We start from the raw sequence: 21,500 nt of genomic DNA, 5'->3' as shown, positions 1-21,500 counted from the left end.
TGTTTGTCCTTTTTCTGTATTGTCGTGGAAAATTGTATGTCAGGGCTTTTTGTTTTCAACAAGTTGACAAAGTTTCTGATCTTCTCATTGGAGCCCTTCAATCAGTTTAATCAATCAGGATTTGTATAAAGAGTGACTATTCACCTGCGAGTGTCTCACGGAGCCGAGTGGGGGGTGGCAGTGGATTTTCGGTTCAGTCAAAGAGTCAGGTCTTTAGGTCCTTCCTGAATGGCGGCAGTAATGGTAGTCGCCTGAGGTGGAGAGGCAGGACATTACAGGTGTTTGCAGTGAGGTAGGAGAATGTTATTCCATTGGTCTGTGTGGGGGGGTTTCAGAGTGCTGTGGGCCACCAGGAGTCATCCCAGGTGGAGGGGGTGGAGCTCAGGATGAGGTCTCCCATCTTGTCTGAGTTGAGCTTGAGGCAGCTGTCCTTCATCCCGGTGGTGACTGCCTTCATTCCCATTGTGAAAGTTGCTCTTGGCAGCTGTGGGTTTGTCCGTGAAAAGACAGGATCAGCTAGGTGTCGTCCACATAGGAGACGATGCTTAGTCCGTGACCTCTGATGATGGCTGCCAGTGGGGCCATGTAGATGTTGAAGAGGGTGAGTCTCAGGGAGGATCCTTGAGGCACTCTGCAGCTGATTTCTATGGTTTCTGAGTTGAAGGGTCAAAGCCTGACTTTCTGTGTTCGGCCAGTGAGGAAGGAGTAGATTCATTCTAGGACTTTGTTGCATATGCAAGCATTGTGGTGTCTGGCATAGAGGGTGCACAGGAAGGCGGTATCGAAAGCAGCTGAGAGACATGGTAGGATGAGGGCAGCGGTTTCGCCTCAGTCGAGGAGGGTACAGATGTCGTCTGCAGCAGCTTGGAGAGCAGTCTTGGTGATGTGGTTGCTTCTGAAGCCCGATTGGGAGAGGTCCAGGATGTAGTTTGTTTCGATGAATTTGGAGAGTTGGGCATCAATGGATTTTTCAATGACTTTGGCTGGGAAAGGGAGCAGAGAATTGGGTCTGAAGTTCTTGAGATCCCCCAGGTCAGCAGAGGGTTCTTCAGCAGACAATTGATTTATGCATATTTCCAGTCATATGGGAATGTGACTCAATGGAGTAGTTGATGGTGCAGTGGAGTTCGGGTGGAATGGAGGTGCCGGCTCTGTTGAAGATGTGGGGATGGTAAGGGTCCGAGGGGGCTCCAGAATGGATGCTCTTTATAATTGTGAGGGTGTCGTCCGAGGTAAGGTCCGTCCAGTTGGTCAAGGTCTGCTGGGGCCTGGAACTATTGGGTGCGGTGGCAGTGATTGAGGTGGGTGACCCTTGGGTTGCAAAGCTGTTGTAGATCTCCTTGTTCTTGCAGTGGAAAAAGATAGCAAGGTTGTTTCAAAGGGCTTGGAAGGGGGAAATGTCTACTGTCTCTGTGCTGGGTTTGGAGAATTATTTGACCAATGTGAAGAGTTCTTTGCTGTTGTGTGCATTGGCGTTGATGAGTTTTTGAAAGGCTGCTTTTGTTGTTGTTCTGATGAGGTGGTGGTGCATGGTGACTGCTGTTTTCAGGGTGGTGGTGAACTAGTCTTTGGTGACCTTGATCCAGCTTCTAAGAGGATAGTGGTGGCATACAGTGGGTTTGGTGAAAGTGGATGCAGTGGTGATCGGTCCAGTGTGGTTTGGAGGTGTAACTCACGAAGATGTGGCTTGCAGAGAAGATGGGGTTGAGCGTGTGTCCTACTGAGTGGGTTGGCGTTGTGAGCAGTTGTTTGAGTCCAATGGCGGCAAGGTTCTCCATTAGGGATGTAGTAATTGAGGTTGCCTTTGGAGGATGTCGTCCATTGTGTTGAAAGGATGTTGAGCGACGAAGTCGGCTATGGCTTCACTGAAGAGGGGGCAGGTTCTGGGAGGTCTGTAGATGAGGGTGCCATGGAGGGTGAGTTCAGGAAGTGGAGTTGCTCCATGTCAGGTATGTGGTTGTCTGAAATGGTTGTGAGGTGGAGCATATTTTTGTGTATGATGGTGATGCCTTCTCTTGGTTGGTTGAGGTACTCTTTGTGGATGATTTTGTAGCTGTCAAGGATGGCGGTTGCAATGTCGGGGGCTGAGGTGGGGTTTGTCCAGGTTTCAGTCAAGGTGACATTGGGGGAGTTGGAGTCAAACATGTTTCAGATCTCCATGGTGTGTTGAGTAGGATGCATTTGAGGTGGTTGGTTCTATTTCTTGAGCATTGTGCAGCTGGTGGGTCTGGTGTGCAGAGGCAGGTGAAAGTGCAATTGCAGTAGCAGCAGGTCAATGGGCCTTGAAGTTCATCGGCAACATGAGATGGAAGTCAGTGTAACGAATGGTGTTGAGGTCGTGTAGGGTGGTGGTGTTGTAGCGGTGCATGGTTCAAGGACCAGGTTCCATGGTGCTGGCCAAGTGCATGCAGGCGAACCTTTGGAATGCCTTCATTGTGCCAGCAGTGCGCCCCGTGCACGCAGCCATCATTAAGTGGTGTTGGGTTGGGCTGGACAGCAGGGAGGCAGGAAGAGGGAGGTAGGAAAATAGCACTGGAGGGGGGCTGGGTCGGGGGAACGAGGAGTGTCAAGGGTGCGGAAGGGAAAAGGTACATAAAGAGGAGAAATAAGAGAAGTGGAAAAAGAAAAGAGATTAGAAAAGCAAAGAAATGAAAAATTAAAGTAAAAGAGAGCATTGGAGCAAAAATGCAGAACGCAGAGCACAGGGCGGAGAGCAGCAGAAGAGCAGAGATGCTCCCCACTGGACCACCAGGGATAACGGGGCTCGAACAGAGGACCTGGAAGGGTCAGAGCGCATCAGCTACCAGTCGGAGCTGTGCAGCGAGGGAAGCAATTTAATGACAAGACCAGTGAGATTGCTCCTTCACTGCACAGCAGCCGCCATTAAGAAGTGTTGGGGAGGGATAGACAGCTGGGAGGCGTGAAAACAGCGCTGGAGGGGGGCTATGCCACAGGGGATTAGCAGCGGCAATTGGATGGAAGGGAAAAAGGCACACAAAGAGGAAAAATAAGAAAAGTGATAAAGAGAAAAATAGCTTTGAAAAGCAGGGTCAGGGAATGGAAGGGTCAGGGTTGTGCGGCGGGAGAAACAATTTACTGACAAGGCCCTTCTGTATCATCAGCATATCATTGGTGTTTCATTTCCGTATCAAGATGTGCTCTTTAAAAGGGCTATTATTGACTGTTCGTTTATCTTTATAGAGGGCCATTTTCTGGTGCCATTCGTTTGTAGGTAAAACTGGTCATTGAACCGATTGATTTTTGCAAATTCCAGAATGCATTCAATGGGAACCTCATATGGCTGCAGCATTTTGTTAAGGAAATGTTCCATAGCTTCCTAGGTACATACTTAGGTTTTTTTTGTGTACAGGCTAAGGTAGTCCATGATTACAAAGGTGTCATAGGTTTCATCAAATACCATTCCTTCCAAGGTATTGATGACATCCATGGTGTATTTTAGATAGCTTTTTATGTCTGTGATTAGTAGTTTTTAATTACATACATTTATTTTTCAGGGGGCTCTAGTATAGATTTCACCCCTGAAATTATCAGTTGTCCTGGTGGATTCAGGGGTCCTTGTGTAATTTTGGAAGGATATAAATTACTGGTGAGCATGGATATTTGTTTCTTAAGTAGTTTCCATCTTTCTTTGATAGCTACCCTTCGGTCCTCCCTAGACATGTAAGCTTCATCATCTTTCTTGTTCTAATAATTGGAGTGAGGTCTTCTTGTATCTTTCTAGGGTGTTCCTCATTTTGCAGTTTTCTTATTATTTACTGTTGTATTTTGCTCTGCCCATGATAACTATGGCTCCACCTTTATTTGCCGGTTTGATGATTACTTCCTGGCTTGACTTCAATCGCAGGAGGGCATTTTGTTCTTTTCTCAACAGATTGTTTCTGGTATGTGTAATTGTTTTCTCAATGGCATCTATGTCTGTTAGTTCTGTTTTTTCAAATGAGTGTATTTCTATAGGCATATTCAATGTTGATGGGTAGAAACTAGAAGGTCCCTTTCATCTAGGGAAATGTCTTTCCTGTAAAGTCATGGGGTCTGAGAAGAACACTTTCAGACCCATTTTGCGGAAACATTGTAGTGCTTTCATTGTTATTTGCATGACGTCTGGTGGTTGGAAAAAAGACAGACCTATGCTGAGAAGTTGAGTTTTCACTGGATCTTGTTGCCTTTTTGATAGATTGTATATGGGGATTAGTTCTGGTACCATCATCTGTATGATTGCCATCTCATGGTAATCTCCTGAGTTCTGGTTCTGGTTGAACCATTTCCTACGTCAGTTTCATCCACTGGCCATTCCTGAGCCTCAGACTCAAAAACTCCCTGTTAGTTTGGGACAGCACTGGTTGATGGTTCTGATGCGTTCGAACTGTTGGAGTAAGATGAGGTATCTGAAAATGAAATAAACTTCCTTCTTCTTTGGCCTTGGAATTGGAGTAAGGCTCGTGTATTGTCTGCCTATTTCTAAAAGTACATATCCAAGTAGTGGTAGGCTTTTACAGAGTGAAGTTTGTGATGTCCGTCTGCAGTTTAGCTCATTTGAAGTATTCTGTGTTCTTCTTAAATGTAGCAGATTATTTTTCTATTTTGTTCAGGATTTCTTAGACGTCTTCAATTGCTGTTTTGTTTAACAGGGCTTCCTCTACTTCCTTAATGAGTTCAAGCTTCTTTTTGCTAAGTTTCTCCATTGTTTTAATCAAAATAAACATCCAATCTCTAGAGCATTTAGTGCTGATGTGGCTCCAATGTATTCTGGGTCTTCAACTAAGATGACAGGGGCATTTTGATACTTGAAGTCTGTGAAATGGTGGCTTGAAACTGTCAAAATTAAAAAAAGACACACTCTCATTGGCTATGCAAAGACATCTATCTATTGTTGCAACAGGAAGACAGACCCTCCTTACACACAGGCAGGCTTCTCATCTCTCTCAATTTCCAGCATCAAGGGCAGCACTTTTAATACACTACTTACACTTTTCTATATTACAAACAGTAAATGATAATTGACTTGCGGGTTACAGATTAAAGACAGATGGAAAAATACTTAAAGGCCTGTGACTCCATAATCCCAAATGCTTACCTAATCCTCTATGCATTCTTTATTGCACTTTAAAGAATGTTTAAAAATGATGCATTCTTCTACTTATGAATTCATTTATATTCACAGTAAATGTAATTTAAGTGGAGTGAGTGCTTTTATCATTGCACACCTAAGACCTCTGGGTGTTCTGGGCAAATTGGATTTCATGCGCACATTGTCTAATCAGGTTAGTTTAGGGTTCGAAAGCAAGATGGCAACTGGGTAGGCCATCAGGTTGGCAGCCCCGCCTCGGCTGGCAGTGATGAGGTGCATGCAATGTTGTATGTTGCAGCAGCAATAAAGTAACAAGGAATGGTGTTTGTGGCCTGCCAAATGACTTGACCGGTTTGATTGCACACACAGCGCCCCAAAGACTGACAATTTTGTGGCAACAGTCATAGTCTTGTCTCGGATCATGCTGCAGATGGCAGAGGTGGTTTATAGTGTTTTTGGTGGCGGATGCAAAGAAACCAAAGCATGCCATCATAGGAGTAAGGGAGCCATGGGGTGAGCATAAACCTCAAGCTCATCCTTGCAGCAGGTCAGCAGGATGGTTTATGGTGAAGAGTAGAAAGTATGATGGCGGGCAACATAAGGAGTGGATAGCCCCGAGAGTGAAGGCTGATTCTGAAAATGAAGTATATGGAGGAGCGGGTCGGAGTGGGCTGGGTGCCGCAGTGAAACCACCAGAGCCCATGCTAGTGGATTTCTTCTCTGCTTCTGAAATGGATGTCGGACCCCGGAGCTCAGGATCAGTGGAGGGTTATAGAGGGAAACATGGATAGCAGCAGGTAGTTGCAAAGAATGAAGGGAACGTCCGTGGTGGAGAACATGTGTCAATAAACACAAAGGACCCTCTCCCTAGCTATATTTGAACACCATGGAGGAGCTTCTGGAGAATGGAAGAGAATCAGAGACACTTGATAGGCAATTGCTTTATAGAACAGGCGGTCCCATCCACTGTGAATATTCATGTTAATCAAGGGGAGCCCCAAAAGAAAGATGTGGATACCTCTTGTTCTACAACTGAAGAAGATGTAGACTCCTGGGGGAGAAAACTCCTATGACGTTTTTAAGATAGTCCGAAAAAAGCAGACTCTTAAAAAGTGTAAAGACGTGTGATTGATAGCAGAGCCAGGGCAGGAGGACAACGCCGATGGAGTTCATGCTCTGAAACTGGATTATTCAGAAACTAGGCAACTCTATGCCAAGCTGGATGGTCAGGCCAGGAAAAAGAATGATGATTTGCCGGATGAGAACGGTTCAATCTCTGCAGGTGAGGGGAAAGTAGAAAAAGGGAAACCTACACTAAGCTTGATATATCAGTCAATAAAGGAACTAAAAGCAAACTCATGGAGAGAGAGTCGTAAAGTGCAACTAGCCACTAAAAAATTGCAATGGGTTATGCGAAAATTGAATAAAACTTGTTCTTTCATTTCCAGAAAGAATGACCGTAGTCATAGAGAGAGTTGTTGCTCTTGAGGAGCAAGTCCATGCAGTGAAGAGGCACGGAGCAGCCCATGAGTTTTAACTGGTAGATATCTTGTGAAAAATCGAGGGTTTTGAGAACAGACACCGTAGGAACAATCTGAGGCTCTTAGGAGTAGCGGAAGGGGATGAAGGGAAGGACATAAAGGTACCTTCCCTGAATTAGCAATATAGAACTGGGACCTGGAAGTTCAGCGGGGGCATTTCTTTCCATTTTTGATTAAGAAATCTAGGGAGGGCCAGACTGAAAGACCAAGAGCCATTATGATATACTTTGGAAATGTTTTAGCGTGTCAGGCAATCTTTAAAAATCTGATGCTAGAAGGTCTTTTAATGGTCATTCTTGTTCTGTATACCCTGACTTCTGCCAAATTACTGTAGAGAGAAGAAGACGATTGAGACAATTAGTCAAACTATTGCACAGTCATGGCTGTGAAGCATAATTGATGAACCCGGCTCGGCTGAAGACTGTTGTTAAAGGAAAGAGCAGGACTTTAACTTCTGAGATAAAGGCCAAAGAGTATTTTCCCGAACTGTTCCCCAGTTCACTGGAATAAGTGGGGTTTGGAAAAAGACTCAAAAGAACTTGGGGATAGGAGATTACGAGTCTAGACTGCTAGAATAGTGTTTGGTTTCACTCTCTCTTAGAATCTGAGGTATTTCGGCTCTCAAAGGATTGTGATTGTGGGGCAACTAAAGTTGGATGGTGGGATCTTCATGTTGGCTGGAGAAGACTACAGAACTGGGTGAAGCAGGGCTCTGGCTAGTCCACAATGCTTGAGATTGAGATGGTGGTTTTCGCATATCCTATGTTAGTTTGGGTGCCAAGTTGGGAGGGGGACACCTAGGGGGGCATGCTCATGAACCATCAAACAGGCCTTGTCTGTTCTGAATGTTTCACAGTGGAGGTGGGGGGAGGTTAGGCTCAGGGGGGAGCAGTTCAGTGGGAAGGAGAAAGGAGATGGGGAGGGTGGATTGTTGCACATAAGGAGGGGCTCAACACTGGTGTGGCAGGTTTAAAAGCTAACGCTTACACCAAGGAGGCCTTAAGTTAACTAATATGCTGAACGATATAATGGTCATTTTCTCAACAAATGAGTATGGGTAAGATTTGGATAGCCACAGTAAACAATAATGGGTTGAATGATATGCCAAAGAGGCAGAGGGTAGCTATTGATCTGCAGTTTTTGAAAGCAGATATTGTGTTTTGCGGGAAACACATTTGGAAGCGGAGGAAGAGTCTACTGGGATCAACAGGTTATGATGTAGTTGGCTATATGACCCAGGGAATGAGGAATTGAGGGGTGGCCATTTTGGCTAAAAAGTGGCTAAACTATAGGCGAACCCGGTCTGAGAGTCTAGGGAGGTGGGTAATTACCCATTGCTGTTACCCACTTAGGGCTTTCACATTATGTTCAGTCTATGGGTAAATTTTGGATGACCCATTGTTTTTTTAATGATTCGATAGGGATTTGGCACTATGCCTGGTGCCTATTAAAGTCTATAGTGATTTCAACATACATTTTCAGGTTGACTGGCTGGGAGCAGGAGCTGACTCATATAGGGCACATAAACTCTATGTCTTTAAGGCTCTTTATCAGATGGTTAGAACTCATGGGTTAACGGATGCTTGGTTCACCTACTATTCAGCCCCACATAGGAAGCTTGCCCATTTAGATTATTTCTGGCTATCTCATGATATGATGCAAAGTTATATGGTAGGTACATTTCCTCAAATGATATCTGACCACAATCCCTTGGTTTTAGAATTTATCACACAAGAGACGAGTCAGCAGGTTAGAATTGGACATTTGAACGAGCCCTGTTGTACAATAAAGATTATTTTAAGGTCATGGAGAGATGGATAACATTGTTAATGGAAGAAAATGTGGGTAGTTCCTCACCTCAGTCTGTCTGGGATGCATTTAAAGTTGGGATTTGGAGACAGACAATTCGATTTAGTTGGAATCGACAATGAACAGAAAACTGTTTATGAAGGCACAGTATGGAAGATTAGTCAAGGCAGAATCCAGGGTAATTTATGCAGTGTCAGAGGGAGTTTGGGTAGAGGAAGCTCACTGTGATGTGGCACTAGCTAAATTGACAATCACTGAGGTTTCTGTCAAGAAGGTGACAGAGAAGTATTTGGTTTGGAAAAAATACTGCTATGAATACAGTGAAAAGGCGGGGCATCTCTTGGCCATTAGGGTACAACAGAAAATTCATTTGGTTTAATAAAAGAATGTACTCACCAAAGGGGTATGTTGCTAGAGATGTTAACAGTATAAGGGAGATTTGTAGCAAATATAACCAGAAATGTTACAGTTATAGTAAGGACATAGTTTGTGAGGGGGAATGACAACATATCTATACACATTTCCTCGCCCACATTTTAATGATTCAGACAAAGCCTCTCTAGATGCCACAATCTCATGGGACGAAAATATGATTGCAATTCAGAGTCTACCATCAGGAAAAGCAGTAGGTGTAGACAAGATTGCCATCTAATTTATAAAGTATTTTCCACTCAGTTAGGGTTTTTTTTAACAGATCTATGTGTTGATGTTTACAAGGGTCGGGTGCCTCCTGCTTCGTGGCCATGAATATTATAGGTTTTCCAAAGGAAAATAGGCCCCCTCATGAACTTGAGTCTTATCGTCCCATTACGTTAATGAATTGTGATGCCAAGAGATATTCGAAGGTGCTAGGAAGGAGCACAGTTTATCATATAAGCAGGGTGATCACCTTAATGGACGCCTTGGAAGACCCTATGGCATTGATTGATTTAGATGCTGAAAAAGCCTTTGATAGGGTCTCCTGACAATACATGTGGGCTATAAAGTGTAAGAATTGGACAAAGGTATATTACAGCAACAAAAGCACTATGCAGTAAAACTTCAGCAAAGGTCGGAGTGACGGGAGAATGTTCCAAAGGTATAATGATCCAACGTGACACTAGAAAAGATTGCCCATATTCTTCACTTTTATTTGCTCTATATATTGATCCTCTAATATGCAATCTGGAGAATATTATAGGTGTACCACCGGTGTCATATCATGGGTGGAACTCAAAGGTATTTGTATATGCTGACATTTAGCCATTGTGACCCCTGATGCAGCAACAGCCTTAATGGAAATTAAAAAAGAAGCATAAGTATTTGAGAGGTTTATGGGCTACTTGGTAAACAGAGGTAATTTACAGTAAGGTTTAGTTTAGAAAGGCAAGAGTGGTTGAAAAAGTGGTATACCTGGGGGTTAGTGTTTCTATGCATTTTGATCATATATTGAAGAATAACTTGTATGTAGTACTTGAGGATGCGGCGAAGGACTTCACAAAGATAGATAATCTGCATTTAATGATAGCTGTTTGATCCAAAGTTGTAAAGATTATGTTTTTCCCTAAAGCACTATATCTATTTGGGGCTATACCATTGTAGTTTGGGAATTAATGGTTCAAAAGTATGAACAATATGGTTACCAAGTTTATTTGGGCTTATTCCAAAACTTGGAAGGCATTTACATTTTTGATACTCCCAAAAGAGAAAGGCAGATGGGCTGTTCCAAACTCTAAAATGTACTACTGGGCATCGGCGCTTCAATATCTGGCCCTGTTTATAGGAGTAGGGGAAGAGGTACTGGACGGCTTGAATGGAACTCCCTCAGTGTTTGAACTGCTTCTAGGTAAAGACACAAAATTATGTTTCTTACAGCAGGTAGAACCTAGCTATTTAAAAAAAAACTATATTTAAGACTCTCCTGGGGCTATATACATTTTTGGCAGGCCTATTGAAGAAACTTGGGTTAGGAAGATTTAACTTTTATACACCGCTGCATGATATTTCTAGTCTCCCGGAGATATTTTGAGATCTTTATATGCAGGGTTGGAAAGAAAGAAAGAGTATGAGCAAGCTTGGGATGTGTATAAAGAATGAGGGTTTATCACCTTTATGGATTTGAAGACAAACATTAATGTTGAAGAGAGGAACTTGTCAAAATTCTTAAAAGTATAATTGAGATAATGTGGCGTCGTTCCGCCCCAATCCAGCCACACAGCATTGCTTGATGCATATCATGAATGCTACAATCAATCCACTTAGTCGGAAGTTTTATTCGAATTTTATATACAACCATTCATCAGTTCAACATTGTTCATCCGGTCACATGGTAGACTCTTATGATTACATATTATCCTTAATGCTGTAGATATGCCTCATGGCCTTATCTTAAAGCATGGAATGTTGCATAAGTATTCCTCCATAGATAATCTTAGTCACCCAATGCATTTCGGGCCTTTTACGGCCCTTCGTCAGGGGTTATCTACAAATTTAAAACACTTCTGTTATTTCTTACAAGTTCATGATTTCATAATTAAAAAGACTGTGGAAGCTCACGGGTTCTCCAGATATGAATTAAATGATACATTAAGAAGTTAGACTAAATTCACGATTGGGCAGGTTTATGGAACTTTGAATTGTTTAGTGAAAGATAATGAGGAGAAACAATCTCTGAAATGGTCGGAGAAGCTTGGGGCCACAGAAGGCACTTTTGAGGAATCTCTGCAGCTAGGTCATTCCACATTGTTGTCTGCTAATCTAGCAGCCGAGCACTATAAAACAATCTATGACTTAAGTTATACCCATGGAAAGATTGTTAGATGGGGTGGTGAATCAGGTATAAGGTGTCCTAGATGCCATGGGGTAGGTGTTGAAATAATACATAGGTTTAGGAGTTGCTTGCAAGTAGAGGGAATAAAAGAGGGAATAAGCAAGTTTTGTGAGGACAATTGGAAAATCAAGATAGATCAGACCCGTCAGTTACTCCTTCTGGAAGTTAATGGGGAGGTAGTCCATTGTGCCGTTCAGTGGTTTACATTTGTGACAATGGCAGTACTGTGTTTCTGCATTGCATCTCCTTGGCTGGATCTCTACCCACCTTCTTTTTAGCAATGGGTTGTATTACTTCTTGAAATTTTCAGTTTGGAAACATAATTATATGCCCTTAAGGGGAAAAGATCTGGGAAAAGAGGGGAGCAAGAATCGATCATCTCTTTTAATGGAAACTGGGACAGCAATACTTAGACAAGGGATATATATTTAGGGTTTGCTAGGAGAGGGTTGTGAATGTCATTGAGAAGGGTGTAACTAGGGTGGTTTAATGGATGGCATTACACTTTGTTCTTGTTGTTTTTAGACAATCTGAAATGGCACCCTTGTGGGTGTATTTATTGTTTAGATAATGATACCGTAATGATGTATTTAAATCAAAAAATTAATGTTTATTATTAAATGATACTTTTCTCACTGTGTAACGAGGGATTGGAGATTGGGGCCTGGGGGGAAATTATTGTCAATTTTCAATAAAAAAAGATTTAAATCACAAAAGGAAGCACAAAGTGCATGCAGTTGATCCTGTGTGCTTAAACCATGAATATTGTAATTCTTTTTAAACACAAATTGGCTTTTAACTGATAACCATTTGAGTTATTGATTCCACTGTGTCCTCTGGTGAACCTTTCATCTTACCCTTGTCAGTGCAAGGCTTGGCCTTAATCAGTTCTCTCACCACGTACAGCTGAGTATTTTCTACTGGTGTCTTTTGTCTTACTATGTTTTCTCTTTTTACATTTTGTATTGTGTGTTCATATTTTACCTTTCCTACATAATTTCCCCTTCTAGTTGACATTTGCAATCGTGTTTGGCTGTGTAGCGGATCAGGGCAGACTGGAAAGACTGGAAAAAGCCCTTTAATAGACTTGCACCAACTTCTCGTGTTTCCCTTCGCGGGAAACACTCGCTCATTCCTGCACCGGGGCGACACCTCTGGAGAGTACTACAGTGCCCACAAGGCTGTGGGGACCTCGGCCACGCCCAGCACACCAGGACCAGGTGCATAAAATCACCACTGGACCGGTGGTAAAGCGGGAGAGTCCTGGCAATCGTGTTTGGCTGTGTAGCGGATCAGGGCAGACTGGAAAGACTGGAAAAAGCCCTTTAATAGACCTGCACCAACTTCTCGTGTTTCCCGCTTCGCGGGAAACACTCGCTCATTCCTGCACCGGGGCGACACCTCTGGAGAGGACTACAGTGCCCACAAGGCTGTGGGGACCTCGGCCACGCCCAGCACACCAGGACCAGGTGCATAAAATCACCACTGGACCGGTGGAAAAGCAGGAGAGTCCTGGCAATCGTGTTTGGCTGTGTAGCGGATCAGGGCAGACTGGAAAGACTGGAAAAAGCCCTTTAATAGACCTGCACCAACTTCTCGTGTTTCCCGCTTCGAGGGAAACACTCGCTCATTCCTGCACCAGGGCGACACCTCTGGAGAGGACTACAGTGCCCACAAGGCTGTGGGGACCTCGGCCACGCCCAGCACACCAGGACCAGGTGCATAAAATCATCACTGGACCCGCGTACAGCGGGACGCGCGCGGGACGAAGCCCGGACAAAGGGCGGACAGTCTGAGACAGTCAGAGACTGAAGGAGACTGGACTGGGCCATACCCTTTGGTTGACGGACTCGGATATTGTGCTGGTGAGGGGAATAGGAGTCCCATGTAAAGTACTGATTTATTATTCCCAATTGCAGAGCGTCTGTTAGTCATCTGATAAGTTTAACGTGTAGCCCGTGTGGGAGGAAGCATGGCATCAAAATCACTGAAAGGCCAGAAACTGAGTATTAAGGGAGGGTCAGGGGGGATTATAGGTCCCATAGACGCTTTTATTACAATGGCTGCTTCGGCCCTGGAAAAGGAGATCGACCAAATGGTCCGTCGTCTATTTCTTGACCCCGCTCTTCAAAAAAGATCTTCTCTTGGGAACATTGCATTCGTAGTGTCTCCACCTTCTACGCTGACCCAGAGTGCTCCTTTAAATCACATAATCATGGAGCAGTCCGCTATTTCGGATATAAGTGGGGTGGATGCTAGCTTGGCTTCTTTTATGGCTTACCCAAGTGCAGATAAAGGGATTAGGAAAAGTATTGAGCCAGTACCAGAACACCGAGTGTTACATGAGCCCCTAGAAAGTACGCCAGCGCTAGCTTTAAAGCGTAAACGCTGTGATAGAGCATTGAAGGGGGGGAGCCGCAAGAGATCCAAAGTTATACCATCCAGCCACAAGGGGGGCATTCAGAGAGGTCGTAAAAATACCTCTTTACAGGAGGTGACTCCTGTGCCCCTCCAAGTTAATTTTTTTCCTGATAAAATTGATGTTGCTTCCAGTGGAGCTGGTGACATTGTTAATTTATTGGATAAGTTCGAATGCTTGTTAAAATCATTAATCTCCCCAATAGTCGAACGACTTAGAAGGATAGGCTCGCAGTTAGATGCCCTTCAAATTGTTACTTCCGCTAATTTAAATATGCCTAATAATTTGGGGGAAGTACATCAGCCACAAAATAGTGCGTCTACTTTAGTTAATCCTCCAAAAACCAGCCAGAAGTCCTGCTTTAAGGAAAAACTGGTTAAAGAGAGTAGAGTACATCTTAATTCTGGGGGGGGGGAAACTAAGGGTATGCCTTTTCAGGTAGTTAGTGACACACAGATAGGCAATATAGCTGTACATCATGGTCAGATAACCCCGAAAGGCACACAGACAATTGACAACATCCAAGTTAAAGCGGTGCTTATGGGAACAAATGCTCTGAGCAATCATAAGGGAATTGATCTCCCTGAGGAGTCTTATCCATTTGTGATTGTTCTGGCGGGGGTTCCTGAGTGGGTGAACAATAGGGCAGAGTCTTATCAAGAATTTAAAAACAAGGTGATGTTTTGGTTAGGGAAAAACCGGCCATTAAGTCGAGATTTATATGGGGAAATTATAAATGTGAGACGGGTCGGTTAGGTAGGCCAAAAGGCAAAGGACATTGAGGGTGACTGCATTATAGTGAACTTTAGAAACCCACGTGTGGTCCAGTTCATTAGCGGTTTCCCGAATCACAATAATGGGGGTGGAATTATGACCTTTGACCTGAGCTATTTCTACCTATGGCCCCCCCAAATGGCTGGTATGGAGAACTTTTCCATGCAATTTCCTGGGAGAAATGGTGCTCAAAGGAGGCACTTTACAAAGACACTGCCCATCCCCCTATTGTACAAAGGTTATCCCCAACATAACTCTCGTCATACCTTGGGACCAGACAATTTTTTCAATGTCCCGGTTTTTAATCAGTTTGATGCTCTGTCCAACCTAGGCTGCATATACTGACTATGGCATGGCTTAGAGAACAGAGTTATACCCGGTTCCCGGGAGGACGGTGAGACCCTGCCCCCAAATGTTATGATTCAAAATGATGATGTAAATACCCTAGTGGGGACGATGGTAGTCTCAGATGGGTTAGTACATTCCCGGACTACTACCGTTATAAAAATAGTAACCTGGAATATTGCGGGTCTACGGAATAAATTTGACGATCCCATCTGGAGAGAGTTCATGGTGACAGTGGATATCATTGGGTTACAAGAAACCTGGGGCTTAGAAAATATTTTAAGTATAGACGGCTATTCCACCTATTTTTTGCCGGCAATACCCTCGGTTATGGGGAGGGCAAAGGGGGGGCTAGTGACGTTAATTGTGGCTACTATTCCAGGGACACTTACACAGATAGAAACCGGTCTCCCTTGCTGTTTAGCAGTACAAATTGCTTGTGACGGGGCATGTAATATTTTAATTGTGAATTTATATAATTCTTTTGATAGATCAGGCCTGACTGACCAATTGGCCTCTCTTGATTGTTTTTTGGAAAAATATAGGGAGGTTAATCAGCATCATTGTTCAATTATTCTCCTGGGCGATTTTAACATTCATGGCTGCCCAGAAAATTGTTCTTCTTTGGACCAGTTGGGACCCATAGAGCTAAGGGAAGTTCTTTTTGAGCATTCAGCACAGGGGGTACTTCTTGAAAAAATTTTGGCAGACCATGGTTTGATGCTCCCACAAAGGGAAGATTAGAATATACCTACCTTTAAAGGTAGAGGAAGGGGCTCAAACATAGATTATATCTTTATCAGCCTTACTTTAGTGAATCACATCAAGAGTTACAGTGCGGAATGGTCCCATTTTAGTGAGCACAACCCAGTTACTCTTAGAATTGTAGATCTCATTTGTGTTCCTGAGAAAGGTCAGAATAGGGCTGGTAAGAAAGATATCGTCCCAACGGATCAGGGGAGAAGATTAAGATGGGGCAAGGTTGTCCCTGAGGAATTTTTAAGCAATCTCAGGGCTAATGTAGGTAGGGAGCTGGACATATGCAGGGATTTGGAAGCAGGGGATCAAGAGGTCTTAGATGCATACCAAATAGTCTGCACTCAAATAGGGGTTGACCTCAAATGTCCAGGTCAAGTAAAAGAATCAGAGAGGGTCGGTTGGTTTGACCATAAATGTACACACGCCAACAAAAAACTATGAATGGCCCTGAAGGAGAACCCAGTAGACAGGACACTTGTGGCTTCCCTAAGGAAATCTTATAAAAGGGCTATAGAGATTAGAAAGCGCGAGATTAGGGAAACAGCCTGGGAAGACTTGACCTCCACTGATGTCCTGAAGAATAGTGCTAAATTCTGGTCCGTTGTTAATAAACCCTTTTTTAATGAAGTTGGCAATCATGTGTTAGATTGCAACATACAGGAACAGTCATGTCTTTTGCATTTTAAATCAGTTTATGAAGTAACAAACTCGGGTGAAGAGGGCTCACCCGCTGTCACTCTGCATCCATACATTTTTTCGGTTACGGTGGAAGAGGTGGCAGACGCCATAGGAATAAGGCCCCGGTCCCAGATGGCGTCCCTGCTGACCTCTTCAAATCAGATATCAAGCTATGGTCCGTAGTTTTAGCAAATGTTTATAATAGAGTCTGTAAATCTGGTATCCCAACCACATGGTCAGAATCAGTCATTGTGCCGATATTCAAAAAAGGTAACAGAGGGGATCCCAGTAACTACCGCCCGATCTCGCTCATTGATTCTGCAGTAAAGGTCCTAGGACGGGTGGTCCTGAGTAAACTCTGTGAAAAATTGGATGAAACAAATACCCTTTTGGTTCTTCAATTTGGTTTTAGGAAGGGCCGTGGTACTATAGACCAATGCCTCAATCTCCAACTCTTAATTGGGAAGTACACAATTGGCAAAAGGGGTTCACTATACTTAGCATTTATGGACCTCTCATCAGCTTTTGATCGAGAAAATAGATCAAAGTTGTGGGATATACTTTTAAAATTAGGCATTGATGAAAACATAGTGTACTTCCTGGCAGATCTTCACAGGGACCTTACTGTTACAGTTAGGTATGATCGCAAGGGTAACTGTACGGGTAAGATAGGGATTCTGAGTGGGGTCAGGCAGGGCTGTATTTTAGCCCCACTTCTGTTTACCCTTTATGTCAATGACCTTGGTGTGGTCCTAGGGAAAGTATGTAAGGACATACCAAGGGCGGGTAAGTTCACTATACCGGCACTACTTTATGCCGATGATGCTGCACTTTTGGCACGTACCATGGTAGGTTTACAGCGGCTTTTAAACTCATTTTATGATTTTATGAATATTTTAGATTTAAGTGTTAACTACCTCAAATCCCATGTAATGACAGTGGGACCAAATGGCAAACAAACAAAGAACTTGTACTGTAATGGAAATGTCCTGTCTAAAGTCTCTAGATTCCCATACTTAGGGGTCATTTTCGATGATAGCTCCACATGGCTGCCTCAAATGGCAGCCAAGCGTAATGTCTTCTCTAGGGCCACTCTGTCAGTATTAGGATTTGCACGGAAAATAGGTGTAAAACCACTGCAGGCAGTTTTAAAGGTGTATGACGCTAAATGTGTCTCCTTGGCCATGTATGGTGCAGACTTATGGGGCTTTAAAGATGCAAAATCGTTGCAGTGTGTGGAGGATAAGTTCCTAAAAAGCATTTTGTCTCTACCCCATTCCACCCCGGGGTTTATTGGCCACCAAGAATGTGGGGTGGAATACCTGGTGGATCGAATTGCACTTGCACCACTATTAAAATGGATTACAGTGTGGTTGAATGCAGACCTAGAATTAAATCAAGGGACTGCTTAGCACTTGACCGATGTAATTCCATCCCGTGGCTGAATTACATCAAAAAGATAGCGGATTATTTAGGTCGTCCTGAATTGTATAACCAGCCATCCAAAATAGTTAAGGGGGATGTGAAATGGGTAAAACATACATATAGGCTCATCATGGGACTAGAAAGGGAAGACAAAGAATTGTCTAAACCTACTGTAAGAGCTTATCAGCTGTTAATAAATTCTGGGGAGATGGAACTGTACCTGAGAGTGGTCAATAATTCCATCCATAGATTTTTACCGACCAGATTCAGATTAAACAAAATGCACCTTCTTATTACAGGCCGCCCAGGGTGGACAAATGCGAAAGATCTAGAGATTTGTCCTTGTGATGGATTCTCCATCATGTACACTACGCACTTTTTGTTCTTTTGCACATATTTTACCCCAATAAGGAAAAAGTTCATACTACCATTAATTAAGGACAAAGGCTTCGGACAGGTTAAACCGGCCCTTTTGTACCTGCAATTGTTGTCAAATATTTGGGAAATTTTTAACATTGCAAATTTTCTGACCATAGCGGTACAAAAGGGGGTGGTGATGGACGGAGCATCAGAACCCAGTCAACAGATCTGGGTTTGATCCATCACCGTTCTTTAGCCCACTCTGCCACCCCAGTTCAGACATGGCCATATGCAAATCAGTCTGACCCTGTGCCTCATGGGAACAGTCCAGCCCGAACTGCCAAGCCATGCCTTCCCTGGACCGGAAACAAGCTTCCTAGGACCGGTTTCTGGCATTTCAGCCGTCTTCAGCCAGGCTTGCTTGAATCCAGTGGCAAAGTGAGCAAGGGACTCACGTCTGAGCATACCCTGCCAACTTATGGTGAACAAAGCGGTACAAAAGGGGTGGTGATGGACGGAGCATCAGAACCAATCAAACACTCACACCCAGTCAACAGATCTGGGTTTGATCCATCACCGCTCTTTAGCCCACTCTGCCACCCCACTTCAGACATGGCCATATGCAAATCAGTCTGACCCTGTGCCTCATGGGAACAGTCCAGCCCGAACTGCCAAGCCATGCCTTCCCTGGACCGGAAACAAGCTTCCTAGGACCGGTTTCTGGCATTTCAGCCGTCTTCAGCCAGGCTTGCTTGAATCCAGTGGCAAAGTGAGCAAGGGACTCACGTCTGAGCATACCCTGCCAACTTATGGCGAACAAAGCGGAACAAAAGGGGATGGTGATGGACGGAGCATCAGAACGAATCAAACACTCACACCCAGTCCACAGATCTGGGTTTGATCCATCACCGTTCTTTAGCCCACTCTGCCACCCCAGTTCAGACATGGCCATATGCAAATCAGTCTGACCCTGTGCCTCATGGGAACAGTCCAGCCCGAACTGCCAAGCCATGCCTTCCCTGGACCGGAAACAAGCTTCCTAGGACCGGATTCTAGCATTTCAGCCGTCTTCAGACAGGCTTGCTTGAATCCAGTGGCAAAGTGAGCAAGGGACTCACGTCTGAGCATACCCTGCCAACTTATGGCGAACAAAGCGGTACAAAAGGGGGTGGTGATGGACGGAGCATCAGAACCAACCAAACACTCACACCCAGTCAACAGATCTGGGTTTGATCCATCACCATTCTTTAGCCCACTCTGCCACCCCAGTTCAGACATGGCCATATGCAAATCAGTCTGACCCTGTGCCTCATGGGAACAGTCCAGCCCGAACTGCCAAGCCATGCCTTCCCTGGACCGGAAACAAGCTTCCTAGGACCGGTTTCTGGCATTTCAGACGTCTTCAGCCAGGCTTGCTTGAATCCAGTGGCAAAGTGAGCAAGCGACTCACGTCTGAGCATACCCTGCCAACTTATGGCGAACAAAGCGGTACAAAAGGGGGTGGTGATGGACGGAGCATCAGAACCAATCAAACACTCACACCCAGTCAACAGATCTGCGTTTGATCCATCACCGTTCTTTAGCCCACTCTGCCACCCCAGTTCAGACATGGCCATATGCAAATCAGTCTGACCCTGTGCCTCATGGGAACAGTCCAGCCCGAACTGCCAAGCCATGCCTTCACTGGACCGGAAACAAGCTTCCTAGGACCGGTTTCTGGCATTTCAGCCGTCTTCAGCCAGGCTTGCTTGAATCCAGTGGCAAAGTGAGCAAGGGACTCACGTCTGAGCATACCCTGCCAACTTATGGCGAACAAAGCGGTACAAAAGGGGGTGGTGATGGACGGAGCATCAGAACCAATCAAACACTCACACCCAGTCAACAGATCTGGGTTTGATCCATCACCGTTCTTTAGCCCACTCTGCCACCCTAGTTCAGACATGGCCATATGCAAATCAGTCTGACCCTGTGCCTCATGGGAACAGTCCAGCCCGAATGCCAAGCCATGCCTTCCCTGGACCGGAAACAAGCTTCCTAGGACCGGTTTCTGGCATTTCAGCCGTCTTAAGCCAGGCTTGCTTGAATCCAGTGGCAAAGTGAGCAAGGGACTCACGTCTGAGCATACCCTGCCAACTTATGGCGAACAAAGCGGTACAAAAGGGGGTGGTGATGGACGGAGCATCAGAACCAATCAAACACTCACACCCAGTCAACAGATCTGGGTTTGATCCATCACCGTTCTTTAGCCCACTCTGCCACCCCAGTTCAGACATGGCCATATGCAAATCAGTCTGACCCTGTGCCTCATGGGAACAGTCCAGCCCGAACTGCCAAGCCATGCCTTCCCTGGACCGGAAACAAGCTTCCTAGGACCGGTTTCTGGCATTTCAGCCGTCTTCAGCCAGGCTTGCTTGAATCCAGTGGCAAAGTGAGCAAGGGACTCACGTCTGAGCATACCCTGCCAACTTATGGCGAACAAAGCGGTACAAAAGAGGGTGGTGATGGACGGAGCATCAGAACCAATCAAACACTCACACCCAGTCAACAGATCTGGGTTTGATCCATCACCGTTCTTTAGCCCACTCTGCCACCCCAGTTCAGACATGGCCATATGCAAATCAGTCTGACCCTGTGCCTCATGGGAACAGTCCAGCCCGAACTGCCAAGCTATGCCTTCCCTGGACCGGAAACAAGCTTCCTAGGACCGGTTTCTGGCATTTCAGCCGTCTTCAGCCAGGCTTGCTTGAATCCAGTGGCAAAGTGAGCAAGGGACTCACGTCTGAGCATACCCTGCCAACTTATGGCGAACAAAGCGGAACAAAAGGGGGTGGTGATGGACGGAGCATCAGAACCAATCAAACACTCACACCCAGTCAACAGATCTGGGTTTGATCCATCACCGTTCTTTAGCCCACTCTGCCACCCCAGTTCAGACATGGCCATATGCAAATCAGTCTGACCCTGTGCCTCATGGGAACAGTCCAGCCCGAACTGCCAAGCCATGCCTTCTCTGGACCGGAAACAAGCTTCCTAGGACCGGTTTCTGGCAATTCAGCCGTCTTCAGCCAGGCTTGCTTGAATCCAGTGGCAAAGTGTGCAAGGGACTCACGTCTGAGCATACCCTGCCAACTTATGGCGAACAAAGCGGTACAAAAGGGGGTGGTGATGGACGGAGCATCAGAACCAATCAAACACTCACACCCAGTCAACAGATCTGGGTTTGATCCATCACCGTTCTTTAGCCCACTCTGCCACCCCAGTTCAGACATGGCCATATGCAAATCAGTCTGACCCTGTGCCTCATGGGAACAGTCCAGCCCGAACTGCCAAGCCATGCCTTCCCTGGACCGGAAACAAGCTTCCTAGGACCAGTTTCTGGCATTTCAGCCGTCTTCAGCCAGGCTTGCTTGAATCCAGTGGCAAAGTGAGCAAGGCACTCACGTCTGAGCATACCCTGCCAACTTATGGCGAACAAAGCGGTACAAAAGGGGG

The sequence above is a fragment of the Triturus cristatus genome, chromosome 7 (assembly GCF_964204655.1).
Source record: "Triturus cristatus chromosome 7, aTriCri1.1, whole genome shotgun sequence".
Classification (NCBI taxonomy): domain Eukaryota; kingdom Metazoa; phylum Chordata; class Amphibia; order Caudata; family Salamandridae; genus Triturus; species Triturus cristatus.
Note: the sequence above shows the minus strand (reverse complement) of the source record.